The sequence below is a fragment of the Chrysemys picta genome, chromosome 2, assembly GCF_011386835.1.
Source record: "Chrysemys picta bellii isolate R12L10 chromosome 2, ASM1138683v2, whole genome shotgun sequence".
In the NCBI taxonomy this organism is placed as follows: domain Eukaryota; kingdom Metazoa; phylum Chordata; order Testudines; family Emydidae; genus Chrysemys; species Chrysemys picta.
In genome coordinates this window covers 20793244-20821069 of record NC_088792.1, presented here as the reverse complement: position 1 = coordinate 20821069, position 27826 = coordinate 20793244, and the positions used below count along the sequence as shown (strand labels likewise).

At 45.3% G+C, this 27826-nt stretch overlaps 1 long non-coding RNA gene across 1 annotated transcript in view; it reads left to right on the top strand.

Annotated features, from left to right (window-relative positions):
• Positions 1-27555, top strand: part of LOC135981261 (uncharacterized) — a 34712-nt gene extending 7157 nt beyond the window's left edge. Inside the window, exon 3 of the long non-coding RNA XR_010598206.1 lies at positions 27425-27555. This is a non-coding gene — a long non-coding RNA (uncharacterized LOC135981261). The remainder of the gene's footprint in view (positions 1-27424) is intronic.
• The last annotated feature ends 271 nt before the right edge of the window (positions 27556-27826 follow it).

The following is a 27826-nucleotide window of genomic DNA, read 5'->3' as shown; positions in this document are numbered from 1 at the left end:
CGACCTGCAGGTACATGATTGATCTTACTAATGGATGGTCTGTCCAACAGTGATCTGTATCTGTCATGGCTCGTGTTATACTGGCATCGGCATAATCTCAGGCTCTGACAATAACATAGTCAAGGAAGTGCCAGTGTTTGGACCGAGGATGTTCCAGGTGGTCTTAAATTTGTTACTCTGCCTAAAGATGGTATTTGTGATGAGCAGGTCATGCTCCACACATTTGCTGAGGAGGAGAATACCATTGGAGTTTACATTTCCCACCCCTTCTTTGCCTATTGTGCCACTCCAGGGTTAGGAGTCCCATCCGACTCTGGCATTGAAATCTCCCAGGAGGATGAGTTTGTCGGCCTTAGGTTTGGCTGTGAGAACTGCATCAAGAGCGCTATAAAACTTCTCCTTGTTGTCTTCCTCATCATCAAATGTTGGGGCGTGTGCACTGATGACCATGGCATATTGGTTGTTGCTGACCTTGAGCCGAAGAATTAAAAGATATATACACATATAAGACAGCCATTATCTTTAATTACATTTCCCAGAGTGATAAGTGCAGAAAAGGGAACAGAAAGAAGATTAAAGGAAATAGGCAGAGGATTTAACATAAATATGAAAAACAACAATTCTGCAATGAAATCTGAAATAACCATGTTGTGCAATAGCTAAACTGTATGTCTGCTTGTTTTATCACTGTAGTCTTCATCCTGTTTCCCACCGCATTATTGTTGGTTGTTAACCCACTTGTTGCATCTCATTTCAGTGTTAAGCTCTTCAGGGCAACAACTTTCTAATGTGACCCAGATCCACCAACTCATACGCATGAGCGGAGCCCTGCTCCCACATGGAGCCCCACTGAATTCAATGGAGTTTTGCACAGGCATAGAGAGATCTTCCCCCACATATAAGCTTGTGGCTCAGCACCTGGTACAAAGGGGCTGCAGTCCCAATGGGGCCTGTAAACACTACTGCAATGCAAATAATAAATAGCAATTATTAATTTTGCTTTAATTTATGCTGTGTATTCCTTAAATTTCAATAAAATAAATACTAGGCCAAATGCTTCCCTAATGGAACTCTATTGGCTTCACTAGAATTACATCAGGGAGTAATTTGGCCCATTGTGGTTTTCTGGCATAAATTACCAACTGTTGATGTTCTGCCCTTTAAAATTTGGAAGGCATATAGAGAAAAGCTTGCCAAATATGCAGGAGTTGGGGATGCACAGGTCCTACAGGGACCAGAGAATGCATACATAGGAGTGTAATTTGCCAGGAAGATCTAGCATTAAAATCCAAGGGCTAGACCTTTGGCCCTAGGTTAGCCCCCTTTGCACCACACTAGCAACACAAAGTATACTTATAACTATCCTAAACTGAGAGCTGCAGTTTCCCAGGCTTTATGCTACCCACTCCCCTGTTCTGTGCAGGGGTTGTGTGAGGATGGGCCTGAAGTGTGGCATGGAAATGATGATGGCCCAATCATCTGAGCTCCAGAGAATTCAAGCCTACAGAATGTTCCCTAGGGGGACCATTCTAGCTGATACAAGTTGGAGCAGCCTTGTGACTGCTCTAAGTACACTAATGGCCAATTTTGGTCCTTGGGCAGATGGAAAGGTGGCTTACAGTTTGACACTGTTGAGAATGTAGCTCCAACATCTAACTGCTATGTGATAACCTGTCTGTCGTGGGCCCTGATCCTTCTTCTATTGACGTTAGTTGTGGTCAGGGATTGTCTTAATCTGCTTTTAATGTACCATTCTAACGCCATTGTCAGCACTAATCACATACATTTTAAAGCTCCCATCGCCTTCTGTGGGAATGAGATCCAAAACACAGTGCTTATACTACACTGATCATCCTGGTAACAAGCACTAAGTATGTTGATGTCCTACTCCTAGCAGACAGAGGTCTGTATTACAGAACGACTCCAGCAGGTAGTCTCAGGGACTCTCTAACAGTCTACATTTTCACACTGCGGGGTGAGAGCTGCAGGCATTACAGGGCCTCTACTGTGTATTTTGCTTCACCCACTGCTAGAACAGAATCTAGATTTATTGGCCTAAAGAGCACACAGCAGGATTTGTCCATTTGGTCAGGCTTCTGCCTGCTGGGATGGATTGGGAGGACATGAGTTCAGAATTAGTATGGGGTAGGGTTTGATCCTGATCTTGTATCCTGCTTGAATTTAGTGACTGAACGGATGTAAGGAGCTGTGGGACTAGAACCTGGGATGCCTAATATTCCCACATTGCCACTGGAAGGCTAGGCAGAGCTACTGCCAGGGAACACTGTGGAGACTGGGTGCCACAGGCAGTACCACCCAAAAGGTCCAGAGTGACAATATGTGGCACTGGTAAGCTAAGTGCCAGCTCTCGCCAAGCCCATAGGCATTAGCTAAGAACTGACAAGCATAGCAGGAAACCAAACCAGCTCACGTGTATGTTAGTTTTGTGAAAAACAGATATTAGTCTGATAAGAATGTATTTAGTGTTTAGACTCTATGGAATGCTTGTAAGTTGCTACATGCATTAATCTCACTTGTAATGTCAGTATTCCAGGCTATAAGGAAATATGTAAGTTTTGCTCTACAATTCTGAAAATGTTAGCTCTGAACTTGTGAACCTAGGCATGGCCATTAAGAAATGTCACAATACAAAGGATTGGTGAATGGCCCTATCTCACCTTGGAAATGCTATGTGCAAGGGAGCTCGTCTCATGGACTGGGAGGCCAAAAGTAAAAGATAAAACAGGGTCACAGGAAAATTGATCCTCTCGTTGCTGTTTAACTGTCACAGGGCCAGAGACATTAAACAAAGGCAGAGCTCACCACAGGAGCCCCCTGGGTCCACCCTGGAAGATATTTTGAAATGACAGTTTACCACATCTCTGTCATCTTTAGGAATCATAGATGGTAACTCATTTGTGTGTGTATATGTTTGCTTGCTTTAACCTGTAAATAATTCTTTTATTTCTTTTTCCTAGTTAATGAACCTTTAGATAGTTAGTTTATTACAGGACTGGTTACAGCGATTGTCTTTGTAAGATTTAGGCCTGGTCCACACTAACCACCCACTTCGAACTAAGATACACAACTTCAGCTACGTGAATAACGTAGCTGAAGTCGAAGTACCTTAGTTCGAACTTACCGCGGGTCCAGACGCGGCAGGCAGGCTCCCACGTCGACTCCATGTACTCCTCTCGCGGAGCAGGAGTACCGGTGTCGACGGCGAGCACTTCTGGGATCGATCCGGGATCGATTTATCACGTCTAGACATGACACGATAAATCGATCCCAGAAGATCGATTGCTTACCGCCAGACCCGGAGGTAAGTATAGACCTACCCTTAAAGTACCAGTTGATTTGGGGTAAGTGACTGGTCTCTTGGGACTGGAAGCAACCTGAATGTTTTGTGATTTTTGGTGTGACTGACCATTTATCACTAAGTCCAGCTTGCCAGGGTGGCAAGATAGACTGGAGAGTCTAAGGGGACTGACTGTCTATGACTCTATGGTATGACTGGTATAGTGATCCAGAGTTGACATTTTTCAGAGTAGCAGCCGTGTTAATCTGTATCCGCAAAAAGCACAGGAGTACTTGTGGCACCTTAGAGACTAACAAATTTATTTGAGCATAAGCTTTCGTGGGCTACAGCCCACTTCATCGGATGCATAGAATGGAACATATAGTGAGGAGATTATATATATATACATACAGAGAACATGAAAAGGTGGGAGTTGCCCAACCAACTCTAAGAGGCTAATTAATTAAAATGAACCATTGTCAGCAGGAGACATTTCTAACCAGCTTGGTGAAATCTAATTATAGAACATGCCACCAGTTTGGGGTGTCTGCTCTGTTTTTGACAGTCTGCCCTGAAGTGGGCACTCACAGTTGCATGCTGCTCCAGACAGTGTGACACAGAACCCAGCAGCCCTCTGATTGGTCAAGCGTACTATTTAACCCTGGGCAATCCACATAGACTTCAGGCCTGCTGCAACTCCCAACCACATCCTGTTTTCCAATCTCTGGTCTCTGACTCCAGCTTTACTCTGACCCTGACTCTTGCCTTCTGATTTCAGCCTGGTACTACTTCTGATCTCTGGTCTCCAATCTCGGCCTGAGTGTGACCCTGACTCTTGTTTACTGAACCTGACTCTAGCCATTCCTATGACCACTGCTCATGGACTACTTTTTTATGGCTGTCCTTGATGTGTGGACACCAGCCAGCTGTGACCACTAGGCCAGACCACCTATGTGCCGTCCCACTCTTGTTCAGGTACACAGTAGTCTTGACTGTTATAGACCAACTGACCAAAATGGCACACATCATCCCCTGTGACTGCCTGCCCTTTGCTGACACAATGGCTCAACTCCTAGTGGTGCATGTGATCCGTCTTCATGGGCTTCGGGACACTATCAATTCAAACTGGGGCCCACAGTTTGTCTCATGCTTTTGGCATGAAATGTTCTGGTTAATGGACCTTCAGCCTTTTACCTCTTCTGCATCACACCCCCCAGCCAGATGGGCAGACAGAGGGGGTGAATCAAGTATTAGCACAATGCCGAAGGTGCTTTGTCAACTACCATCAAGATAACTGGTTCTCCCTCCATCCTTATGCCGAGTTCTCATACAACACTACCAACCACTTCTCCATGGGGCAGATCCCCTTTTTTTTCAAATTACGGGTTCCATCCTCACTTCCACCTGGCCTTTCCAGCAGTCTTCCCAAATCCAGCAGCCGCCAGCTGAATCCAATGAATTCATCAAATCCAGGAAGAGCTCAAGGACCACGTCAAAGATGCGAAAAGGAACTACCAGCATTATACAGACCATCAACACCAGGAAGGCCCAGCTCTCACTGTGGGTCAGAAGGTCTGGCTTGCAGCAAAATATCTCTGTACAAACAGGACATCCCCTAGACCTTGGACTGTTCCAGATTTGTCAGCAAATCAATCCAGTCACCTTCAAATTGCAGGTCCCTCGATCCCTTAAAATACACCCTATTTTCCATGTATCCCTCCTGAAGCCTTACATAGAGGACCTCCCTCCTGACTGGTCCCAACAGACACCCCCACCAGTCCAGGTCCAAAGGAATGAGAGAGGCTGGCCTCAACTCTAAACTGCAGAGGGGGAGACTGTACTACCTAGTTGATTGGGAGGGCTAAGGTCCTGAAGATCACTCCTGGAAACCTGGTGTCCATGTCCATCCCCTGACCTGGTCAAAAGTTTTCATCAAGACCACCTGGACAAACCAGGCCCAACAATGGGGCACCCCTGAAGAAGGGTAATGTAAGGATCTGTGGGACTAGAACCCGGGTCTGTAGAGTCTGCGACAGCTAGCTGACATTCCTACTAGGACAGCAGGCAGAGCCAGATCCAGGCAACACTGTAGAAATTGAGTGCTGCAGGAAGTACCGCCCAAAGGGTCCAGAATGACAGTAGCCTATGTAGTTAGTCATTGGTTGCATGTGTGTTCTCTTTGTGTGCTGCACTGGTTCTGGCCAGAGAGCCCATACAGCAGGCTCCCATTGAACTGCCCAATAAGACCACAAGACATGGTTTAGTAGCGAAGGCACCCAGCCAGGTTTACTGTCGACGAAGCATGTTAATAGCACCCGACAGACTCTACAGGGATACTAAGAGATGTATGCCCGTGACTATGGACTCAGCTCAGTGAATGGCAGGACTTTCCATTCCGCCCTTGGCTGGCCAAAGACACTCCCTCTGAGCCTCTCCTTTATACATTGATACAAACAAGTTACATATTGCCCCTCTAACATAACTAGTTACAACCCTTTACCTTATACAGGTTGGTTCGATCAAAACATCTCTATTCATCACCCTGTCATCCTAACCTTATCTTTACGAGGGGGTCACTGTGTCCTTGTATCATCTTCGAGGAATGCATTTACACCATAACCCTGTAGTGGGGTGTTCTGGTACCACTCTTCTGCATGGGGGGCCTGGGTTAGCGGAGGCTTAGTCTCCCTGGGCCTATTATACCCGCCGCCCATGCCCTTCTTTAATGTGTTTGCATGAGTGTCCTGTGCCTAGCACTTCTTAGGAATGTGTGTGTTCTTGCAATACCAGGCCTGTTCTTGCTAGTTTCTGTGAACTTGCAAGTAAGCACATTATATAGCAGGGCCTGACTTCTACTCTTAGCCTGATTTTTGCTAACTTTGCTTTATATTAGCAGGGCCTGACTACTACTTTAGTTCAGGCCTCAGGCTCATACCGGGACTCTTATACCAGGCCTCATGTCTCAGGGTTTTTCTTTCTACTACAGCCTGTGGCCCTCTGATTGGTCAAGTACATTATTTAACCCTGGAGGGTGTCCCAGGAAGTTGTCTTGGCAACCACACTGCTTTCTGGCCTGTTGTGACTCCTGACCACATCTTGTCTTCTGATCTCCGACTTTGACTCTTGCCTTCTGATTCCAACCTCGTACTACTTCTGGTTTCTGACCCAGGCCTGACTCTAACCCTGACTCTTACTTATTGAACCTGGCTCTAGTGATTCTTCCGACCCCTGCTCATGGACTACTGTCTTATGGCAAAAACAACAAGGAGTCTGGTGGCACCTTAAAGACTAACAGATTTATTTGGGCATAAGCTTTCATGGGTGAAAACCTCACTTCTTCGGATGCATAGCTGATACTTGTCTTATGGCAGTCGTCAGCATTTGGACACCAGCACATCTGTGATCACTGGGCCAGACTGTCTAGGCCTTGGTCCCTTACAATGGATGTTATTTGATGTTTTGCATATGCATTTGATACTATGAAAGATCTTGCCAGTGCTTTATTTTAATAATGGGTTTATTTGTAAAGAATTGCAAGTATTAAACAGTTTTCTAAAAATACACTTGGAAGTAGCAAACAAGATAACTTTGGGTTTGATGTTCATGGAAGGCTGATTTTAAAAAAGGAATCTTGATATTAGGGCAGTGGTTTTCAACCTTTTTTTGTTTGCTGACCCCTAGAAAATTTCAAATGGAGATGCAGACCCCTCTGGAATACTTAGACATAGTCCGTGGACCACCAGGCATCCGCAGACCACAGGTTGAAAACCACTGTACTATGGTATTTGTTGCTGTGTAAACACTACTGATATGTTATTGGGTTAATTCTCCTCTCACACTGGTGTACGTAGACATCAATGTTACACTGATGTGAACTATAGTTCTATTACTTACTATCAGGACTCACCCCTGGGTGTTTGTTCTCATTCACTGTGTTTGTTTAATTGATTTCACAATGTTTTAAAAATGATTTAGGGATATATTCACTTTTACATTGTGCTGCTGAGCTGCCTTTTGGCTGGGCCAGATCCTATAAATGTTCTATATGCAGAACCTCCATTGACGTCCATCCACACATGAAGGGCTGGCAGGATCAGGTCCTTAATATGTCAAATCAGTTTCTTCCTGGGCTCTTTCATTTATCTGGTCAGTCCAGCAGATTTATTTATCTCAGGCTATCCACGTTAAGCTTTGTTTATAATCAGTTCCTTCCTGCCCAGGAACAGGTTACAAAACATGACCCATTACAGCATCCACAATACAGAGAGCCAATAGAGATGCTTTGTCCAATACAGACACAATTTGAAGTGCTCTCTTGTATAACAAATTATTGACTTCATTGTTCATAGTATTACGATTTAATTAAGCGATAAGGCCCATCATGATAGTGGTCCTTTATCTGTCAGATAAGGATTTGCCAAGCTTAGCCCAAGAGGTCTTTATCTGAGAGATAAGACAAAGATGCGTTGGTGCCTTCTTGCTGTTTTAAACCTTTAATTAAAAGGACCTTTATATTTTTAAGTTCTAGGTTGTTGCCTTTTCTTCCAACACCTGATGGTTTAGTGTTCAGTAAAGATTGTGATGGGTTTTTATAGGAAGATTATAATGAGAAGGAATGTTGCCATTGTCCTTCATTAGGTGAAAGTGATGGTGCCTGTAGATTTTATTTCCAATGTATCAAGACATCCATTCAGATGGAGATTGAGGGCCTGGTCTGAAGTTTGAGTTCAAAAAGATTCTTCCCATTGTCTTCAAGGGGCTAAGCCAGGGGTGGGCAAACTTTTTGGCCCGAGGGCCACATCTGGGTATAAAAATTGTACAGTGGGCCATGAATGCTCACGAAATTGGGGGTTGGGGTGTGGGAGGACATGAGGGCTCCATGCTGGGGGTGCGGGATCTGGGGTGGGGCCAGAAATGAAGAGTTGAGGGTGTGGGAGGGAACTCCGGGATGGGGTGGGGGGTTAGGGTTCTGGCTGGGGGTGCAAGTTCTGTGGTGGGGCTGGGGATGAGGGGTTTGAGTGCAGGAGGGGGTACTCTGGGCTGAGACTGAGGGGTTCAGAGGGCGGGAGGGGGATCGGGGCTGGGACGGGGTTGGGCGGGGCGGGGCTTGGGTGCAGGCTCCAGGTGGCGCTTTCCTCAAGCAGCTCCCGGGAGCAGCAGCATGTCCCCCTTCTGGTTCCTACGCAGAGGCGCAGCCAGGTAGCTATGTGCGCTGCCCTGTCCGCAGGCACCACCCTGCAGCTCCCAGAAGCAGTGGCATACCCCCCAATGGCTCCTACGCGGAGGCGTGGTACCAGCTATGCAGCTCTGCGCGTTGCCCCGTCTGCAGGTGCCGCCCCTGCAGCTCCCATTGGCCGCAGTTCCCAGCCAATGGGAGCTGCTTGGGGCGGGGGCAGCATGCGGAGAGCCCACCGCTGCTTCTGGGAGCCACGCAGTAAGCCCTTGACCCGCTCCCTGGCTGGAGTGCCGGAGCGGAACAAGCCCTTGATCCCGGTCCCCGGCGGGAGCTTGATGGATGGATTAAAAGGCCTGATGGGCCGGATGCAGCCCATGGGCCGTAGTTTGCCCACCCCTGGGCTAGGCCCTTAAGTGAGCCAAATTCATTGCTGATCTTGGGGTGTAGTGGTTATTCCTGGAATGAATTTGTCCCACTGTGTCAGGAAGCTCAGAAGAAGTAGTGTTAAATGGTTCTAACAGAGCCTTTTACTTTGAAGGCAACTGTTTAAAATTATTGGGTATGATCCTCAGTTTGTGAGCTGAATTTCATTGAAGTCAATGAAGCTAAGACAATTTATACTAGCTGAGGATCTGGCCCATTAATTTTAGTATTACACAACAGTTGTGTAATGTCCTGAATTTACCCTTCACTTCACAAATGCAAAGACATCCCTGCCCTGACAAGCTTACAGTCTAAATAAGAAAAACACAAGATCACACTTCAGATGGAGGTTGAAGGCATTATTAATGCTGAGGGAGGAGTGAGGTTTGGGGAGGAATCTGAAGGAGAGGACACTTGGTAAATGAGGATCCAGACAGCATTGCAGGCAGCATAGGGGGCAGCATGACAAATAGCACAAAGCCATAAGCAAAGAAAAGAGACTAAGGGCTAGTTTGTGGTTGAAGTCACAGGGTGTGGAAGGGTCACACTGCAATGGAAGCCACTGGAGGAATTGTTCCTGACACCTTCTCACCATGAGGTGTGCACCTCCAGGTAACACTAGCGGTAAATTGACTGGTAAGCTTACACATGCTGTTTGGCGTCTGTTCAGTAACCAAAGGATTTCATTTCCAGTGTTGACAATCTGACACCTTTTATGGGCAATTGATTCATTTTTTAAAAAATATGCACGCAGAAGCCATAAGTGGCTGGAAAGGTGTGAATTAAAATGTATTCAAAGCTAAAGACGATTACTCACATATTTACTTAGACCAGGAGCTGCAGCAGCCGAGCTTGGATTATTCTCTCTTGGTCCAGCTACCCTTCAGCAACTGCCTTGTGAGCAATTTTTATTAATTTTTTTTTCGACTTTGAAAAATAATTCTGTGACTTGAGTTTGTTGCCTCAGAGGAAGTTCTAATCACAAACTCGCCTTTTCTTATAATTAATGGAGATATCCCATCTCCTAGAACTGGAAGGGACCTTGAAAGGTCATTGAGTCCAGCCCCCTGCCTTCACTAGCAGGACCAAGTACTGATTTTGCCCCAGATCCCCAAGTGGCCCCCTCAAGGATTGAACTCATAACCCTGGGTTTAGCAGGCCAATGCTCAAACCACTGAGCTATCCCTACCCCATCCCATTCTGTAACTCCTGCTGATGAGGAGACAATGGGACAGATCTCTGCTGGTGAAAACTGGCACAGTTCCACTAAAGTCAATCGAGCTATGTCGATTTACTCTAGATGACGATCTGACCCAACAGGTTTCTGGAATTCCAATTTTTATTCCAGAAAAAAAAATTGTCTGACTGCTTCTGTAGGCATTCTGCTGATCTGTTCATTCTTAACAACCTGTAAACAAGATCAGAACCCTTTAATTAGATTAGTTTCAACACAGAGTTACTTGGTACATGAATTTGATATAAAAAGAGGGCTTTCTTTGGTCAAACCACTCTGTGACGGGACCTTCCCAAATCAAAAATGTTCACTCTCGCACTACACAGTTGCTCAATTCAAGAAAGTAGTGCTGGAAGCTCCAACTGTGTGTCCACTGTCATTCTGTATTATAATTCAATGGCAAACTAATGATATGCAAGCTTGATCCTTCTGTAATACTTTTCCTTGGAAGTACAGCTCTGCCTTTTCTGCTGTCAACCTTCATTTAGAGTGCAGAGAATGCTGCATGACTTGAAAGCAGCAGTAGGCAATTCCCAGTCTAAGCTTCAGACATTTACATATTTATGCTTGCATCCGTGGAGTAAATATACTATGAATAAATCCTATTATGTCTGAGACTGTACTTACAGTATAATAGAAATATACAGTATGGTTATGCAATCTCAGGTATGCCTTCAGCATCAATATGGACATAAATTTACTAAAGTATATATTGTTAACATGGTATTCCGTTTCCAGGCCCTGTTAGAATACTTTGTATAATATGAGACAATAATGAGGAATAAGTCGTTTAGTCTTAAAGCAAAAATTCAAGGAAGACAGCTGCTGCAAGTGTAATAATTTTGCAGGAAATAACAATCCTATTACGTTCTATTACACTATGGTTAAATTTTATTATTGCAGTTTTAAAAGTTTTGTGCATCCAAATGTGCAATGTAGTACAGCCATTCATCGAAGGCAACAGATTTTGAAAGGACACTGTCAGGTGTTAATACAGTCCCATAAATATGCATATTTTATTGCCAATTTTTAGCGCAGTTTTCTGAGAAGAAGAATGTTTTACAAAACTGAATATTAATGCAAAGGGTGTTTTAGGAATTTAATAAATGCAAACTAATGAAAACTGCCTATTGTTTGGATTTAAACATCTCCCTGCAGTCAGAGCACAGCAGCATTATTAACAGAGTGCAAGAGAAGGGAGAGTGGTTAGAAGAGAGGCAGTGTGTTCACTGGGCACTGGCTTGGAAGACAGGAGATGCGGGTTGTAGTTCTGGTTCTGCCACTGACCTGTTCTGAGATCTTAGGCAAGACACCTTCTGGTGCCTCTGTTTCTCTTCCCACCTTTGTCTATCTAGACTGTAAACTCTTCAGAGCAGGGACCATCTTGTACTCTGCCTCTGGCCAGTGTCTAGTGCAGTGAGGTCCAGATCTCTGTTGGGACCTCTAGGTGCCATCATACTATAAATAATAATAGAAGCAGAAGTGGAACTGACTAGTCTGTTGTCATTCCACTGACTGGATAAGCAGCGTTAGGGGTTATAACATTTTTGTTTGTTTGTTTAATTCTTTCCATTTTAACAAGCTCTGGGGCCTGCTCCTGCAAATACGTATTGCCAGACAGCATATTACTAAACATAGTCCCATGGAAGCCAGTGGGACTATTCACAATAGTACGCTCTATGCCTATTGGTATTTGTAGGACTATGACGGGGTGGACTAGGCCCAGAGGCCCCTTGCTGGAGGCCTCAGTGTCCTGCAACACCTGTCCCAGGAAAGGAGCAGTAGAGGAGTCCATCAAGCAGCCTAGAGTGGCTGCAGGGGAAGCAGCCAATCAGGGCCCAGGAGGGCTGTATAAAAGTTACTGCAGAGCTAGAGATAGTCAGTTCCTTCCTGTAGCTAGAGGAGTGTAAATGGTGTTGGTTGGCTAAAGGGAACTGTAGCCCCATGGATAGCTCAGTGCTGGCAGGGACTGGGGCAGTGAGGAAGAGCTTTGGCTGGCTGTGGGCCTGAGCTTAGATGGTCCCTGAGGTAAGGGTGAAGCTTTGGCAAAGGCTGGGGCTGCGGGGAAGTGGCCCAGGGAACTGAAAGCAGTGTAGTTAAAGGGACATAGGGGCATGTGGTTGCTATTCTTAGGGTCCTTGGGCTGGGACCAGGAGTAATGGGTGGGCCTGTTATTGTCCAGTTGTAGGGAAATGTCCTACAATTGGACAATAATAAACCCTCAGAAGGGGATCTGAACTACTCAGCTGGGGCTAGAATAGACCAAATGGGTGAAACCATTGCACCCAAGCAGGACTGCGATGATTTAAAGACCACAGGCCCACCTGATCCGAAGGAATGCTCGTGAGAGGTGGGTGACAAGTCATTGCTAGGACTGAGCCCTAGGATAGTAAGGACTTTTTTTTTCATCTAGAGCTCAATTCTGCATCCACTGGTGCCAAAGGGAATGTTGCCATTGGTTCAGTGGGTGCAGGATCAGGGTCCTAATGATCCTCGTTAGGAGAGGTTAACTGTCAGGGTAACAAAGAACAAGCCTTGCTCATTGCTTTGTTTTAGACGATGTGATCTTTAAATAACACACACATGCAGCGACTCATTCTCACTGTAATTAGACAACTTGTCTGTGGACTTCCATATACCATCCTCTCAAAGCGGGGCCTTGATTTTCTTGGGCTCAATCCAGCTCCCCCCACCACCTATAATAAGGCCCTCTCTTCTCCCCCTATCTCCATCCCTGCCTGCTTGCTACATACCTCAGGCTCTGGCAACCTCCTCAACCATGTGTGAGGCTCAGTCTTCCACTGGTCTCCTGCTACATGGATCAGAAATGAAACTGAAAAGCAACCCTCAGCAGAGGAGAGTGGTTAGGGATTCCAGCCTCTGGTGCTAGAGTCTGGCAGGACTGTGGCTGGATGGCAGGTCAGGGGAGCGAGAGCATGTATGTGGCAAGGAATGAGGCTCTGCAGTTCATATGCAGCTAAGGCTGCAACTGGGTAGGCTACAGCTGTCCCTTTCCTCCCCCCGCCCCTTCTCATCCCAGCATCAAGTTGTGAAAACCATGCACCTTTCCATTCTGGCCAGTAATGGTATCTCAGAGGGTTGTCCAAGCTTCCCTTTCTACTTTATGAAATACATTAGTGCTCTGCTCCCAACTAAGTTTTGAGAGAAGTAATTTTCTTTCCAGTATGAGGGAGTATCTAAAGGACACTGTCAATCCCACTCTATTTGGGATGTCTCTCGGAGGGTGAAACAGCAGCTCTCAGACTTCTTGAAGAAACAAACCATGGAAGTTCTGAGACACCCCTTTTCTGCCTCTGGTGGTGTGAGGTACCTTCCACCTGTGAGTCATCAAAACAGCCATAAAAAAAATCGACCAGGGACCCTTTACGTCTAAGGCACTGGTTAAATTCTAGCCCAAGCTGCTAGTGACAGTTTGATGGCCTGTAGGAAATCAGTGGAAAGTCTCAGACACATTTCTTGTAGACAGGTGTCCACATCACAACTACCAGATTTATTTGGGCATAAGCTTTCGTGCTATGCATCCGAAGAAGTGAGATTTTTACCAACGAAAACTTATGCCCAAATAAATCTGTTAGTCTTTAAGGTGCCACCAGACTCCTTGTTGTTTTTGTAGATACAGACTAACACGGCTACCCCCTGATACTTGACACATCACAACTGATGCCCTTCTTCACAGTTTCACCAGAGAGACCAAGGATGGACAGTTGCCTGGTGTAGAGACTGAACTATCCTCTGGCAGTTAGAACTAAAAGCTGACTCTTGAGCCACGTTAGTGGCACAGTGCAGGAAAGGCTGTGCTATAAGTTACCAGTACTTTCTCTAGATAGAGCAAATTGTACTCTCCAGTGTTGTTGGACTGGCACTATATTTATGCTGGGGGGAGAGAGGGAAATTAGTTGATCAAATGTTAAGTTACAATAACTCCTCGCTTAACGTTTTAGTTATGTTCCTGAAAAATGCAGTTTTAAGCGAAACGATGTTAAGCGAATCCAATTTCCCCATAAGAATTAATGTAAATGGGGGGGTTAGGTTCCAGGGACTTTTTTTTTTTCACCAGACAAAATACTATACATTATATAGATATACACACAGTATACGTTTTAAACAAACAATTTAATACTGTTCACAGCTATGATGATTGTGAAACTTGGTTGAGGTGGTGAAGTTAGAGGGTGGAAGAGGGAGGGATATGTCCCAGGGAATGCCTTGCTGCTAAATGATGAACTAGCACTCGGCTGAGCCCTCAAGTGTCAACACGTTGTTAATGTATCCTCTCACACAAGGCAGCACGAACACGAGGGAGGGGAGACAGCATAGCAGAGTCAGACACACACCTTGTGTGTGGGAGAGAGAGAGATGCACACTGCCCCTTTAAATAAGATGAACTACTCTTAAGTGCATTGTCTTTTTAAGTGGATCAGGAAGTTGAGACAGCAGCTGCTGCCCCAGGCTCTCTCTGTCTCTCTCTGTCCGTGTCCCCTCCCTGCTCTATATGGAGAAGAGGTAAGTGGGGTGAGGAGCAGGGGGGAAGGGGACACCCTGACATTAGGCTCCCCTTTCCCCCCTGCACAGCAAGCAGGAGTCTCTGGGAGCAGCTGCAAGGCAGAGGGTAGGAGCAGCACATGGCAGTGGGGGGAGGGACAGCTGACCTGCCCAGCAATTGATAGCCTGCTGGGCAGCTGCAGCACAGGGAACTTAGGGGGGCTGCCAGTCCACCCTGTTTACAAGCCCCCACCAACTAGCTGCAATGGGCTGCTCTTCCTGCAAGCAGTGGACAAAGCAGGCGGCCGCCAAACGACGTTGGAAGGGAGCATTACACAACTTTAAATGAGCATGTTCCCTAATTGATCAGCAATGTAACAACAAAACAACATTAACCATGACGACTTTAAGTGAGGAGTTACTGTATTTTACTTGATGTTTGGAAGGAAAAAAAGGTTCCCAAGGGCAAAGCATGGCTTATCTGTGTAGGCAATGAATTCTGAATCAGAAGGCAAGAGTCGATGCTCCGGCTGCTGGAGCATCAAACTGAAATGCTCCAGCGTATGGTTGAGCTGCAGGAAAGGCAGCAGGAGCAGAGACCGCCGCTACAGCCCCTGTGTAACCAACAGCCCTCCTCCCCAAGTTCCATAGCCTCCTCACTCAGACGCCCAAGAACACGGTGGGGGGGCCTCCAGCCACCCAACCACTCCACCCCAGATGATTCCTCAAGCATCAGAAGGCTGGCCTTCAATAAGAGTTAGTTTTAAAGTTTTAAACTGCAGTGTGTCCTTCTCCTTCCCTCCTCCCCCACCCCACCCGGTGCTTCCCTCCTCCCCCACCCCTCCCGGGCTACCTTGGCAGTTATCCCCCTAGTCATGTGATGAATTAATAAAGAATGCATGAATGTGAAGTAACAATGACTTTATTGCCTCTGCAAGTGGTGCTGGAAGGGGGGAGGGGAGGGGAGGGTGGTTAGCTTACAGGGAAGTAGAGTGAACTGGGGTGGGAGGGTTCATCAAGGAGAAACAAACAGAAGTTTCACACCGTAGCCTGGCCAGTCACAAAACTGGTTTTCAGAGCTTCTCTGATGCGCACCGCGCCCTGCTGTACTCTTCTAACCACCCTGGTGTCTGGCTGCGCGTAATCAGCAGCCAGGCGATTTGCCTCAACCTCCCACCCCACCATAAATGTTTCCCCCTTACTCTCACAGATATTGTGGAGCGCACAGCAAGCAGCAATAACAATTGGAATATTGGCTTCGCTGAGGTCTATCCGAGTCAGTAAACTGCGCCAGCGCGCTTTTAAACGTTCAAATGCACATTCCACCCCCATTCGGCACTTGCTCAGCCTATAGTTGAACAGGTCCTGACTATTGTCCAGGCTGCCTATGTACGGCTTCATAAGCCATGGCATTAAGGGGTAGGCTGGGTCCCCAAGGATAACGATTTCAACATCCCCAACAGTTATTTTCTGGTCTGGGAAGAAAGTCCCTTCCTCCAGCTTTTGAAACAGACCAGAGTTCCTGAAGATGCGAGCATCATGTACCTTTCCCAGCCATCCCACGTTGATGTTAGTGAAACGTCCCTTGTGATCCACCAGGGCTTGCAGCAGCATTGAAAAGTACCCCTTGCGGTTTATGTACTCGGTGGCTTGGTGCTCCGATGACAGGATAGGGATATGGGTTCCGTCTATCGCCCCACCACAGTTTGGGAATCCCATTGCAGCAAAGCCATCCACTATGACCTGCACATTTCCCAGAGTCACTACCCTTGATATCAGCAGGTCTTTGATTGCGTTGGCTATTTGGATCACAGCAGCCCCCACAGTAGATTTGCCCACTCCAAATTGATTCCCGACTGACTGATAGCTGTCTGGCGTTGCAAGCTTCCACAGGGCTATCGCCACTCGCTTCTCAACTGTGAGGGCTGCTCTCATCCTGGTATTCTGGCGCTTCAGGGCAGGGAAAGCAAGTCACAAAGTTCCATGAAAGTGCCCTTACGCATGCGAAAGTTTCGCAGCCACACCTACAACACGATGCGGTCCCACCAGTCTGTGCTTGTTTCCCGGGCCCAGAATTGGCGTTCCACGCCATGAACCTCCCCCAGTAACACCATGATTTGCACATTGCTGGGGTCTCTATTTTGTGAGAGGTCTATGTCCATGTCAATTTCCTCATCACTCTCGTCGCCGCGATGCAATTGCTGCAATGGCCTCCTCGCCTGGTTTTGCTTTGGCATGTTCTGGCTCTGCATATACTCCAGGACAATGCGCGTGGTGTTCATAGTGCTCATAATTGCCGCGGTGATCTGAGCGGGCTCCATGATCCCAGTGCTATGGCATCTGGGCTGAAAAAAGGCGCGAAACTATTGTCTGACAGAGGGAGGAAGGGGCGAGTGACGACATGGCTTACAGGTACAGGGAATTAAAATCAACAAAGATGGCTGTGCATCAGGGAGAAACACAAACAACTGTCACACAGAATGGCCCCCCCAAAGATTGAACTCAAAACCCTGGGTTTAGCAGGCCGTTGATTTCACGAAGGGAGGGGGAAGCAAATGAATACAGAACAAATCTGGTCCATCTATTTTTTACATCTTAAGCTGGCAGCAGACGGTGCAGCATGACTGATAGCCATTGGCATCTTCTGAGTGCTTGGCAGAAAATGATGTACTACAACTGCTAGCCATCATCATCAAGACAGTTCAAAAGGCCAGGAGACAAAACATGTCTGCCCAGGTGCCTCTGATTGAACTCACTGAGGAATATGACAATGACGGATACCAGTCGTAATACACCATCCACTGCCAAAAGGCAAGGAACTGCTGCTGTGTAGCAGTGCAGCCCCACGTCTGCCAGCACCCAGATAGCCGATGACGGCTACCAGTCATACTGCACCGTCTACTGCCAAAAGGCAATTAGCTGCTGCTGTGTAGCAATGCAGTACCACGTCTGCCGGCACCCAGATGACATATGGTGACGCTGAGCTGAGCTGAGCTGAGCGGGCTCCATGCTTGCCGTGGTATGTTGTCTGCACAGGTAACCCAGGTAAAAAGGCGCGAATCGATTGTCTGCCGTTGCTCTGACGGAGGGGGAGGGGCCTGACGACATGTATCCAGAACCCCCCGCGACACTGTTTTTGCATCATCAGGCATTGGGAGCTCAACCCAGAATTCCAATGGGCGGCGGAGATTGCAGGAACTGTGAGATAGCTACCCACAGTGCAACACTCTGGAAGGCGATGCTAGCCTCGGTACAGTGGATGCGGTCCACCAACTTAATGCACTTAGAGCATTTTATGTGGGGACACACACAATCGACTGTATAAAACCGGCTTCTATAAATTCGACCTAATTTCGTAGTGTAGACGTACCCTGAGTCTGACAGTTTCTCCTGGGGCTTTCATCCTTCAGCGTGGCTGCTCTGCACCCTCTCCAGGCCATGGTTTAAAAGCCACAATCTGGCCACTAGTGCTTGTGAAGTGCAGTTGGTGATGATACATTGTAATGATAAAATGGACGGGCTGCAGGGCAACTATTGGCCTCCCCCTTCAAAGATTTCAAATATGCAAGCACCTGTTACTGTTTAATACATTTTGGTCCAGCTCCTCTCCATGTTGTTGTTCTACCTTACACCTCTAGTGGTGACACCAGTTGGTAGAATTTGGCACGCCACCTCTCTCAGGGGCTCCTGTGGCACCTGACTAGAACTTAAAGCTGCTCCCTTAGGGGAGGGGAACATAGGAACTGCTACCTGGCCTCCCCCGAATACATCCCACCTCAGGTAAAGCTGTCCCTTTGGGAAGATGGGGGTGTAATTCACACCACCCTCCGTGAATCCAACCTCTTGAGGTTAACATACACAGTATCTTGTGATAATGCCTAAATGGCTAGGCTCCTTTTTACAAAAGAGAGGGACTTGGTTTTTAATGAAGCTGGGGTGCTGTGACTACTACTTACTACACTTATGCTAACTGACTCACTGTAACCTTATGCTCCCCGTGCATTGGATCTATCTGTTGTGTTTCAGATCGTAAGCAATTTGAGGGCAAGGACTGTCTTTTTTGCTGAACATTGTACAGTGCCTAGCACCAGGGGTTCCAATCTTCGATTAAGGCCACTAGGTGCTGCTGCAATACGATTACTAAACAACAATTGCTACATGCTTCACATAGTGGGACCAGAACTAGATGAAGAATATGAATCAGCTTGAAATGTAGTTCTGCTCTGAGCTGTGACTCAGTAAACTGGTACTGGGGAGGGAAGGGTTTCAGAGCTGTTGTCTCTTTGCAGTCTGGAATAAATTTGCTTTGGTCATAAATAAAGACTCAGCTTGTTTCAGTGCATTGCAATGTGGAAATAGAAAAACCTGTCTATTAAGTAATTTATACTGTGTTCATCAGCATGGTAGGTGATTGCACTGGTTATAGTTCAGTTGGCTGGTAAGTAAAGTATAGTTCCATTGTTCTGCCTTTCCAATATACCATGGCAAAAACGGAAGGATAGCCTCCTACCAAGGGAAGTGCCACCAGGAGAGCAGGGCGTTCTGCTCATCTCTGTTTACTGTCCAAGTGGAAGTTAAAGCTACCAAGGGACTCTTCCAAATGAGTAGGAAAGCAACCTCAGCATCCTAACCAACGTGCCCCCGATACCAGACACCTCTGTGTTCTTGGGGAACCAGGGTGCAGTATTCAGCCTGACTCATGAAAGACACCCTCTCCCCAGCCTCTGCTTAAACCAAAACCCATCAGAGGAAAAAAAAACTTGCAGAGAGCAGTGAAGGGAGTTGGGAGACACACCTAGACAAGGGTGACAAAATTAAGACATCTCAATTAGCATACAGAATGGAGAGCAAAGACAACTCCCCTAGCCTCATATGCATGAAAGATGGGACAGGGAGACATCTTAATTTCCATACAGAATGGAGAAGATAGAACCGCACTGAACTCTGGGACCAGAAAAAGCAGGGAAGCACTGCATCCTGGGAATCTCTGCTCCAGATGCTAATGAACCTATCCCTGCACACACCCAGCTCAGCAGTTATCAGACCAATTCTAGTAATGAATCCTTAATTGATACCAAATACTGAAGCAGCCTAGTTGCATTGTGAGCTCCCTGGAAGAAGACACCACCCATAGCCAAGAGTGATCAGCTCCTATTGTCTAGCCTAAAGAAAACCCTTGAGTCATCAGCTTACCTATAAACAAATCTAGTGTTCTCCCTTGAACAATTGTATTTTCTCTACAAAAATCCCTACTCACCCTCTAGTCGGGGTTCTGATGCTTAGATCCAAACTATGCATCAGTTCCACGGGAAATCCATCTTCTTCTGACTGATCGTGCTGGGGGCTCTGCCTGTCTCCAGCACTCAGGACCCTCCGCTACCACCATCACCTGGGAACCCCAACCAGTTCAAGCCTCATGGAGTAGGTGAGATCCCCCCTCTTTCTCTCTGTTTTCCTTTCTACCTTAGGTATTAACCTTTAATAATGTATGTTATGTTGGTTTAGCCCTCCTTGTGTAGTTATCACTATTATTCAATAAATAACTTTTATGGTTAACTTGGTTGCTTCTCTCTCTCTTGCTGAACTTTACTCTTTTGTGTTTTTAGGTTCCCCCATTCACTCTACAGCAACGCTTCTTTTACCTAAGCTAAAGATTCCTGCAGCGCCCAAAATACTGTGGGGTTTGCTCATCAAGTAGGTTACTGCAAGTACAATTGTGATGTGAGAGTGGGGATAGGGACGTGCTGAATCTGGGACACATAAAGGTAACAGCTTGAAAGTGCTGCTTGACCCAGTCCATGAAGCCCAAGGACATATAAGGAGAGGCAGCTTGAACGTGCTGCTTCATCCAGCCCAGTGAGTCCAGAGACATATAGGGGATCAGCTTGACAGTGCTGATTGACCCGGTCTGCTCAGACTTGCTCTGTTAATATATGTGTGGGTGTGGGTGTGTTCATCCAGTTCTGGGGCTGGAGTAACCCAGCCCTAGGGAACCTAGGTCCTGCAGGATAGCTCCATTGGGAGGGGACTTGCAGGGAGCAGAGCTCCATATGAAAACACAAGTGACACAAGCAGTACATTGAGAGGATTACAGAATCCCCTTCCCCAGAAGAGTAACCCGAATAAATGAGCAACAGATGGTCATAGAATCATAGAATATCAGGGTTGGAAGGGACCTCAAGAGGTCATCTAGTCCAACCCCCTGCTCAAGTCTTGCATCTGAAGAAGTGAGGTTCTTACCCACGAAAGCTTATGCTCCCAATACTTCTGTTAGTCTTAAAGGTGCCACAGGACCCTCTGTTGCTTTTTACAGATTCAGACTAACACGGCTACCCCTCTGATACCGAATAAATGAGCATACCCCAAAGTAATGGGCAAATCTGGTAATACCCCTCTCTTAAAAGCAAAACAAAGCCAGGCTTTCACTGAGCTCTTGCTCCTTAATTATAACTGAGTATTCATCCCTCTGTTTCAACCAAGGTGATATGCTAGGAGAGCACAGGGCTGATGGCTTATAGTACTGGGGTGGTTTTGTTTGCTTTTCAAACTTTGATATTATTAAAGAGATCTTTCATAATTAAGTGTGTTCTCAAAATATCACCATTAAGGCTAGCAACACCACTTCCTGCCAACCTCAGGTTTTTGTGTAATTTAAATGATGAAACCTCACTGCCACTTAAGTTATGTGAAATTAGTATTCTGCACTGTGCATTTGAGGGCACCTTTCTGCTAAGGAAGGTGCCTCCTTTTAAGGAGGTGGGGGCACTCTACAGGAAGTGCTAGCTCCAAAGCAGAAGTCAGAGGTTTTCCCCTTAATTAGTGAGTACTTTTGAAAAAGTAAAAATGTGCCTAAATGTGCAGATCCTGAGCAGCTTCAAGGGGAGCCTGGCAAACCCAACCTTTCCCCATCACCTCGCTCTTAAGTGCCATTTATGCCATCACCCATGGTCCCATCTCATACCATTTACATAGGGTCACTGTTCATGTTCAGAGGTGCAGTCTGTGTACAAGGTTTAGTCTTGTACTTTAATAATAAATAATCAAAATAATATCGTGCATGTGTGGGGGCAGATTATAGCCCCAGGATTCCCACACTGAGCTCTTTCCTTACCTGCACACAAGATGGGTGGGTAGCAGCCACTTCTGTACCTTCCCTCAGCCCATCACCTCCCCACCATCCACTGCCCCCTGCCTGCTATTGTAGAGAGGGCTCTGCTCTGCACTATGCTAGTGCCACAGAGATGCCCTGTATGGCTTTTCCCCAGCTTGCCCCCTGCCATGCAGTGGTTTTACTTCTTCTTTGAGGGCCCTTCCAGCCTGCTAGAGGCAGGATTTTGCTACCAAGATCTATACGCATTATGTAGTAACAGCACACTTGCTAAGTGCTGACAGAACCTACATTGCACTCCTTTTTTATGGACCAGCGGCATCAACCTTTAAAGCGGTTGCCTAAGGGAATCTCTGTTGGCCTTCCAGCATGCTCAGTGTTCAAATTTCCCCCTCATCTCTGGTGCAGTTTTACAGAGGGCAGAGTGAGAGCTGGTTTTAGTGGCTTAGGGCTTGTCTGCACTAGAAAGTTTTGCTCCTTTAACCATACCGGTATAGTTAAAGTGTGTTGGGGGGGGGGGGGGGGAACTAGTGTGGCAGTTATACCAATATATAGGTGTTCATACCAGTATAGCTCATTCTGGCTTGGGAAGTAGAATAAACTCTTTTCATCCAAAGATCTCAAAGCACTTTACAAGGGCAGGTGTTATTCCTTATGTACAGCGAGTGAAATTGAGTCACATGGGAGATAGAGGGCCAGTTTGTCAGAAGTAGCTTCTAATTTTACATGCCTCAATTTTTGGGTGCCTTCAATGAGTGCTTAACACCCACAATGTCATTGTAAATGAGGCCCTAGTCTTCTAATGTGAGCATGAAAGAGACCATTTGGGGGGTCTAATCTCTCTACAATACTATGGCCCCATGACCATAGTTTCTGAGCACCTCACATTCTTCACTATATTTATCCTCACAACATCCCAGGAGCGCTATTATCCCCATTTTGCAGATGGGAGACCGAGGCACAGAGGTCCCATAGGGAGGCTGTATGGAACTGAACACAGATGTCTCAACTCCCAGACTAGCATCCTAACCACTTGCCCATCTTTCCTTGTGCTATATGGCAGGGCCACAATTAAACAGCAAGTCTGTAACACAGCCTGCACTAGAACATGGGTCTACTTTTCCTGAAGTCACTGGAACTTGGTAGTGTAGATAAGTGTATGCAGACCAGACCCCCCCCCCTGCATAAATTATGCAGCTACACATTGAAAGAGCACAATAAATTACACTTAGCCCTGGAGAACACACACTTTGGGCCTGATGCTGCTCACACTGTAATCATTGTGGATTTTGCAATTGATTTCAATAGGTGTAGTACTTTAAAATACAAAGAAAGGTCTGACATGAGCCAAGTAGAGTAAAAAGAATTGCTATAAATCTTAAGCAACTTTAATTTTAGAAATAGGAGAATTGGTATTCATGGAAAACTTCCATGTAAACTACAATAATTTGAAAGTCTCCTGTTGAGGATAGAAAGCACCATAGCAAACCAATATGTCTTAATTAGCACTCTTGCCTGCTCAATATGATTGCAGAAATGTTAATCACTTAATGAGAAACTATACTGGAGTCTTGGCTGGAAACAAATGGATTTATTTTTAGAATTCCATGTGATTTATTCTTTCAGAATCAAATTATTTCAGTGTTTTGAAGACAAATAAAAACGGTCAATGAATATGTATATGTTTCCTGAAGCAGAATATGCCTGTGAATATTTTAGAATAGTTTTGTAGTCTACAATTTACATGTTTTCTTTGAAGATCTCACGGATATGAAATACAATAATTATCCTTGGGTCACACACCAGTTTATTTATTTGGTTAGACAAAGGAACAAAGCATAGACAAAATTTACCCAGACAAGCATACTTTTCAGCCTCAAAGAGTAAAGCATCTTGAAAGTCCTACTAAATAGCTTTGAGACAGGTAAAACATTCATTAACATAATGAAACTAGCTTGATTTATTTATTTATTTTTTAAACACACCCGTGGGAGAAAAAGTGAGCTGTCTCTTGTACGTTTAAGCGAGGAACAATTAACCTGTTTCTTACGAGAAAATGGGGGGGTTATAAATGTCATATCTCAGCATAAGAGCAGAAATGAGTGGGGAAAATGACTAAGATGCAAAAATTAAAAGGGGTGGGAGCATTGCTGCTCTTGTGCACTGTGCTTGGTAATGGTCCCTATAATTAGGCTAAGTGTAAAAATAAAAACAATTGTCACTTTAAACAGTGATACACCTGCAACTTCAAATATGCCTAATAAGGCTGTAATCCCATCAAGAGATTTTGGCATCTCATTGTCCATGAAAACAAACCCTCCATAGTGCTGACTTTATGGTTTTCCATACACTGAGAGCAACCATGCTTCCAGCTGGTGGATCTGCAAGGCTAAACCCTTGCACCTGTGTGGAGACCCACTGACTTCAGTGGGACTCTATACAGGTGTGGGGGCCTGCCCTCATGGATCTGATTGCAGGATCAAGGCCCTACCGACACGGGATGACTTGACTTCAATTCAGTGGGATACTCATAGTTAGAAAGCTTTTAATGTCAAGCACTGGAATTGGCTACCACAGTCTGCTCTACTCCGTGCTGTTAAGACCTCAGCGGGAGTATTGTGTCCAGTTCTGGAGGGCCACATTTCAGGAAAGATGTGGCCAAATTGGAGAAAGTCCAGAGAAGAGCAACAAAAATGATTAAATGTCTAGAAAATGTGACCTATGAAGATTTAAAAATTTGTATTTTTTTTTTTTTTTTGGTCTGAAGAAGAGAAGACTGAGAGGGGACATAACAGTTTTCAAGTACATAAAAGGTTGTTACAAGGAAGAGGCTGAAAAATTGTTCTCTTTAACCTCTGAGAATAGGACAAGAAGCAATGGATTTAAATTGCAGCAAGGGAAGTTTAGTTGGACATTAGGAAAAACGTCCTGTCTTTATTTTAAATTCTTTTTGCTTTGATTTACAGTTTGTTGGTTTTCAGTTAATAAGCCATGGAGAGGGTTAATAGTTACAAACCCAAGTGTAGTAAGGGTAACACGCCCACATGTTTGTTAAATCTCCTTGAACATGAGAGGAAATAATTGCCAGTTTTCACCTGACAATACACAATAGTGGCACAGAAACAAGTTTCAGACATCTGAGCCCCACCATGGGAATTGTGTTCAGAAGAGGATTATGAGGTGAGGGTGGCAGCAGGAATTTAGCAAATACTCTCATACAAGGTCCCCACTGCTATGTGTCAGTCCTGAAAAACATTGCAAAATAAACATATCCACATATAAACATGATCATGGACTTAACATGAATCCAAGGAACAATGTTAACAGTTATCAGCCACATTGCATGGCCAGCATTGCCCAGGAAGCCACTCCTCTGTAAGCCAAAAGAAAAATCAGACCATACTAACCCTACATTTTGTGTACTGTATGGAGATGAGGAAAATCCCACATCCAATGAAACAGCCACAAGCATTTGGGGAAAGTCAGAATGGAACATACTGGTAATTTAAATACTCAGCTTATACTTAGGTGGACTACACTTAAAAGTTTTATACTGACACAATCCTCATAGTATAGATGCAGCTTATACCAGCAAAAAAGTGAACTAAAATAAACAAGACTGGCAAAATACTTTTATGCCAATATAACTGCATTTACACCAGGGCTTTTCTCAGCATAGCAATGTTGGGGGGGGGGGGGAGAGAATCAAATCACACATCTAACCAACAATATTTGCTGGCAAAAGTTTTTAATGTAGACTTGGCCGTAGGCATTATAATGTCTGTAGCCAACAGTATCAGAAGCAGAAATATCTTAATTTAGCTCTCTTAGAACCCTAGAACAAACAAGTTGAACTATTCAGATCCCTTCAGGAGAATCTTCAGTCATCAATATAGTCTCCCTAATCATCTCTGCTTCAGGAAACAACTGGCACCCTGAAAAAGAAAACAAAATGTAGATCGGGCTTTATACCTGATCCTAAACACCACTGGAAAAAACAGGACATAGAGATATGGGATGGGGCTGAGTTGTTTAGTTTCCATAAATGTATATGACTTCCTCTTTAGTCAATTTGGAGTAAAAAAATTAGCTTTGACTCCTATGCATGGCTCTTAGATACCATTGTGATTGGTGCTGTAGAAACAGTTAGGCCTAGTACATTAGACAGATGAAAGCTCTCCAGTTTCCCTTGCAGCTCTCAAAATTGTTTTGGGCATCCACTGTACAGGGAAGAGCAAATGATTTAAACTGTATTGCTGATTTGTGCCTCACTTTTCTTGACAGGGAGCAATTGCACTGTATCAGACTCTAAAGGAGAGCGTTCTTGCCAGGCGTGTTGCTGAGTAAGATTGGCTGGAAAACAAGAATTCTGTTTTGTGAAAAATTTCAAGATTTCAGAATTTGTTTTCTTTCTGTATTGGAATGAAGCCAAGACTTGTTTCTGATTTTTGTGAAAAATGAAACTCCACCCTAGAATAACCAGTAGCCTCATGGTTAGAACCCCCACCTGGAATGTCAGTGCCCTAGATTTAAATCCGTACTTTGCCTGATTCAAGAGGGACTTGCACATCTATCCTCTATATTCTAGATGAGTGCCCTAACCACTGGGCTATAAAGCCAATCTTTCCTCTAGGAGCTGTTCTGCTTTATATAACTAATTAAAATTAATTGGGCCATAGATAGAAGCAGAGATTGAGTCTACAGCCTGTGATGAGGTCAGTCACCTTGGCTGTGGGAAACTCAGCTTCAAATTACATGTTGCCTCATTTGGAGGAGGGATTTGAAGCTGGTTCTCCAGCCCTGCAGGCCAGATGAGTACCCTAAACAGTCGGTTGTCCTGGGGTCTCACTTGCTCACTTTGATCAGAGGTTCCATTCTGGACTTGAGAAACTTTCCCAAAACTTCCTCAGCGGACACCTTTTCATGAAAAAAATTGGTTTTAATTAATTGGTGTTTTCCAAGAAAAACATTTCATTGAAAAATTCCTGACCAGCTCTAGAAACCAAACCACCCATTTAAATCACTAGCAGATTTTAGGTCTGGTCCTGCTCCTGTTGAAATCAGTGGGTGTTTTACCATTGAGCTGAATAGGAGCAGGAGTGGGTGTTGAATGACATGTGCTTTCAAAAATGTATTAGCTGGCAACAAAACTTGCCTTCAAATTCTGTCCCCAAGCTAAAATAATCCTCTTTGTTTGGATACTAATGCAGTGTACAATTCACAAATAAGTCTGTTTTGATGATCTTCAAATTTACAAACTAAAAAAAGGATGTGGGGTGTGTGTGTCTGACTATTTAGGGATATAGTGAATTCCTCACCAGTGGAAATCTTTACATCAAGATTGAGTGTCTTTCTAAAAGATCTCTCTTAACTCACACAGAAATTATGGGCTTGAGGCAAGAATCACTTGGGGAAAAAAAAATCTGTGGGGTGTGTGTGATGAAATGGGAGTTTTTTGTAATATTTTTATGACCCCTACCCGTGCCTCAGTTTCCCCTATATGCTGCATTGTTACCCAGTGTGGGGGAAAAGGGATTAAGTTTTCTATCAGGGCAGACTAAGATACCTAGGTGAGTGTCACCTCCCTGTCTGGAAGGGACTAGTTGAAACCAACCCAAATCAACAAGGGGGCCAGAGAAACAATGAAAGCTCCAATGATTGATGAATTTCTCCACCTCTCAGCAGGTAAACTGAGCAAAGACTCCAGCTAGAGAACAAAAGATGGAAAGGTCTGAGGTTAAGTGTTGGCTTCTGGAGGAAGCTGGGTGCTCGCTCACCTGGAAACTGAATAAAGAGGTCAGACAGAGACAGAGCCTGAAAATGGAGTTCACAACAGCTTGGCTGGACTCTGGGTTGACCAGAATGGGTTATGCTTTAACCTTCATTTCTCTATGCTAACCTAAGGACTTGCTATGTTGTGATCCAGTTGACTAATAAATTCTACCCTTTTGAAAATGCTACCTGCCTATCACTGTAAATGCTTGGGGAGGTGCATTAATTCCTGAAGAGCGTACCACTCTCTACCAGGAGTCCGTCTCAGTTGGACTTGCTGAGTAGAGCTCATGATGTGAAGCCGGAGTGCTG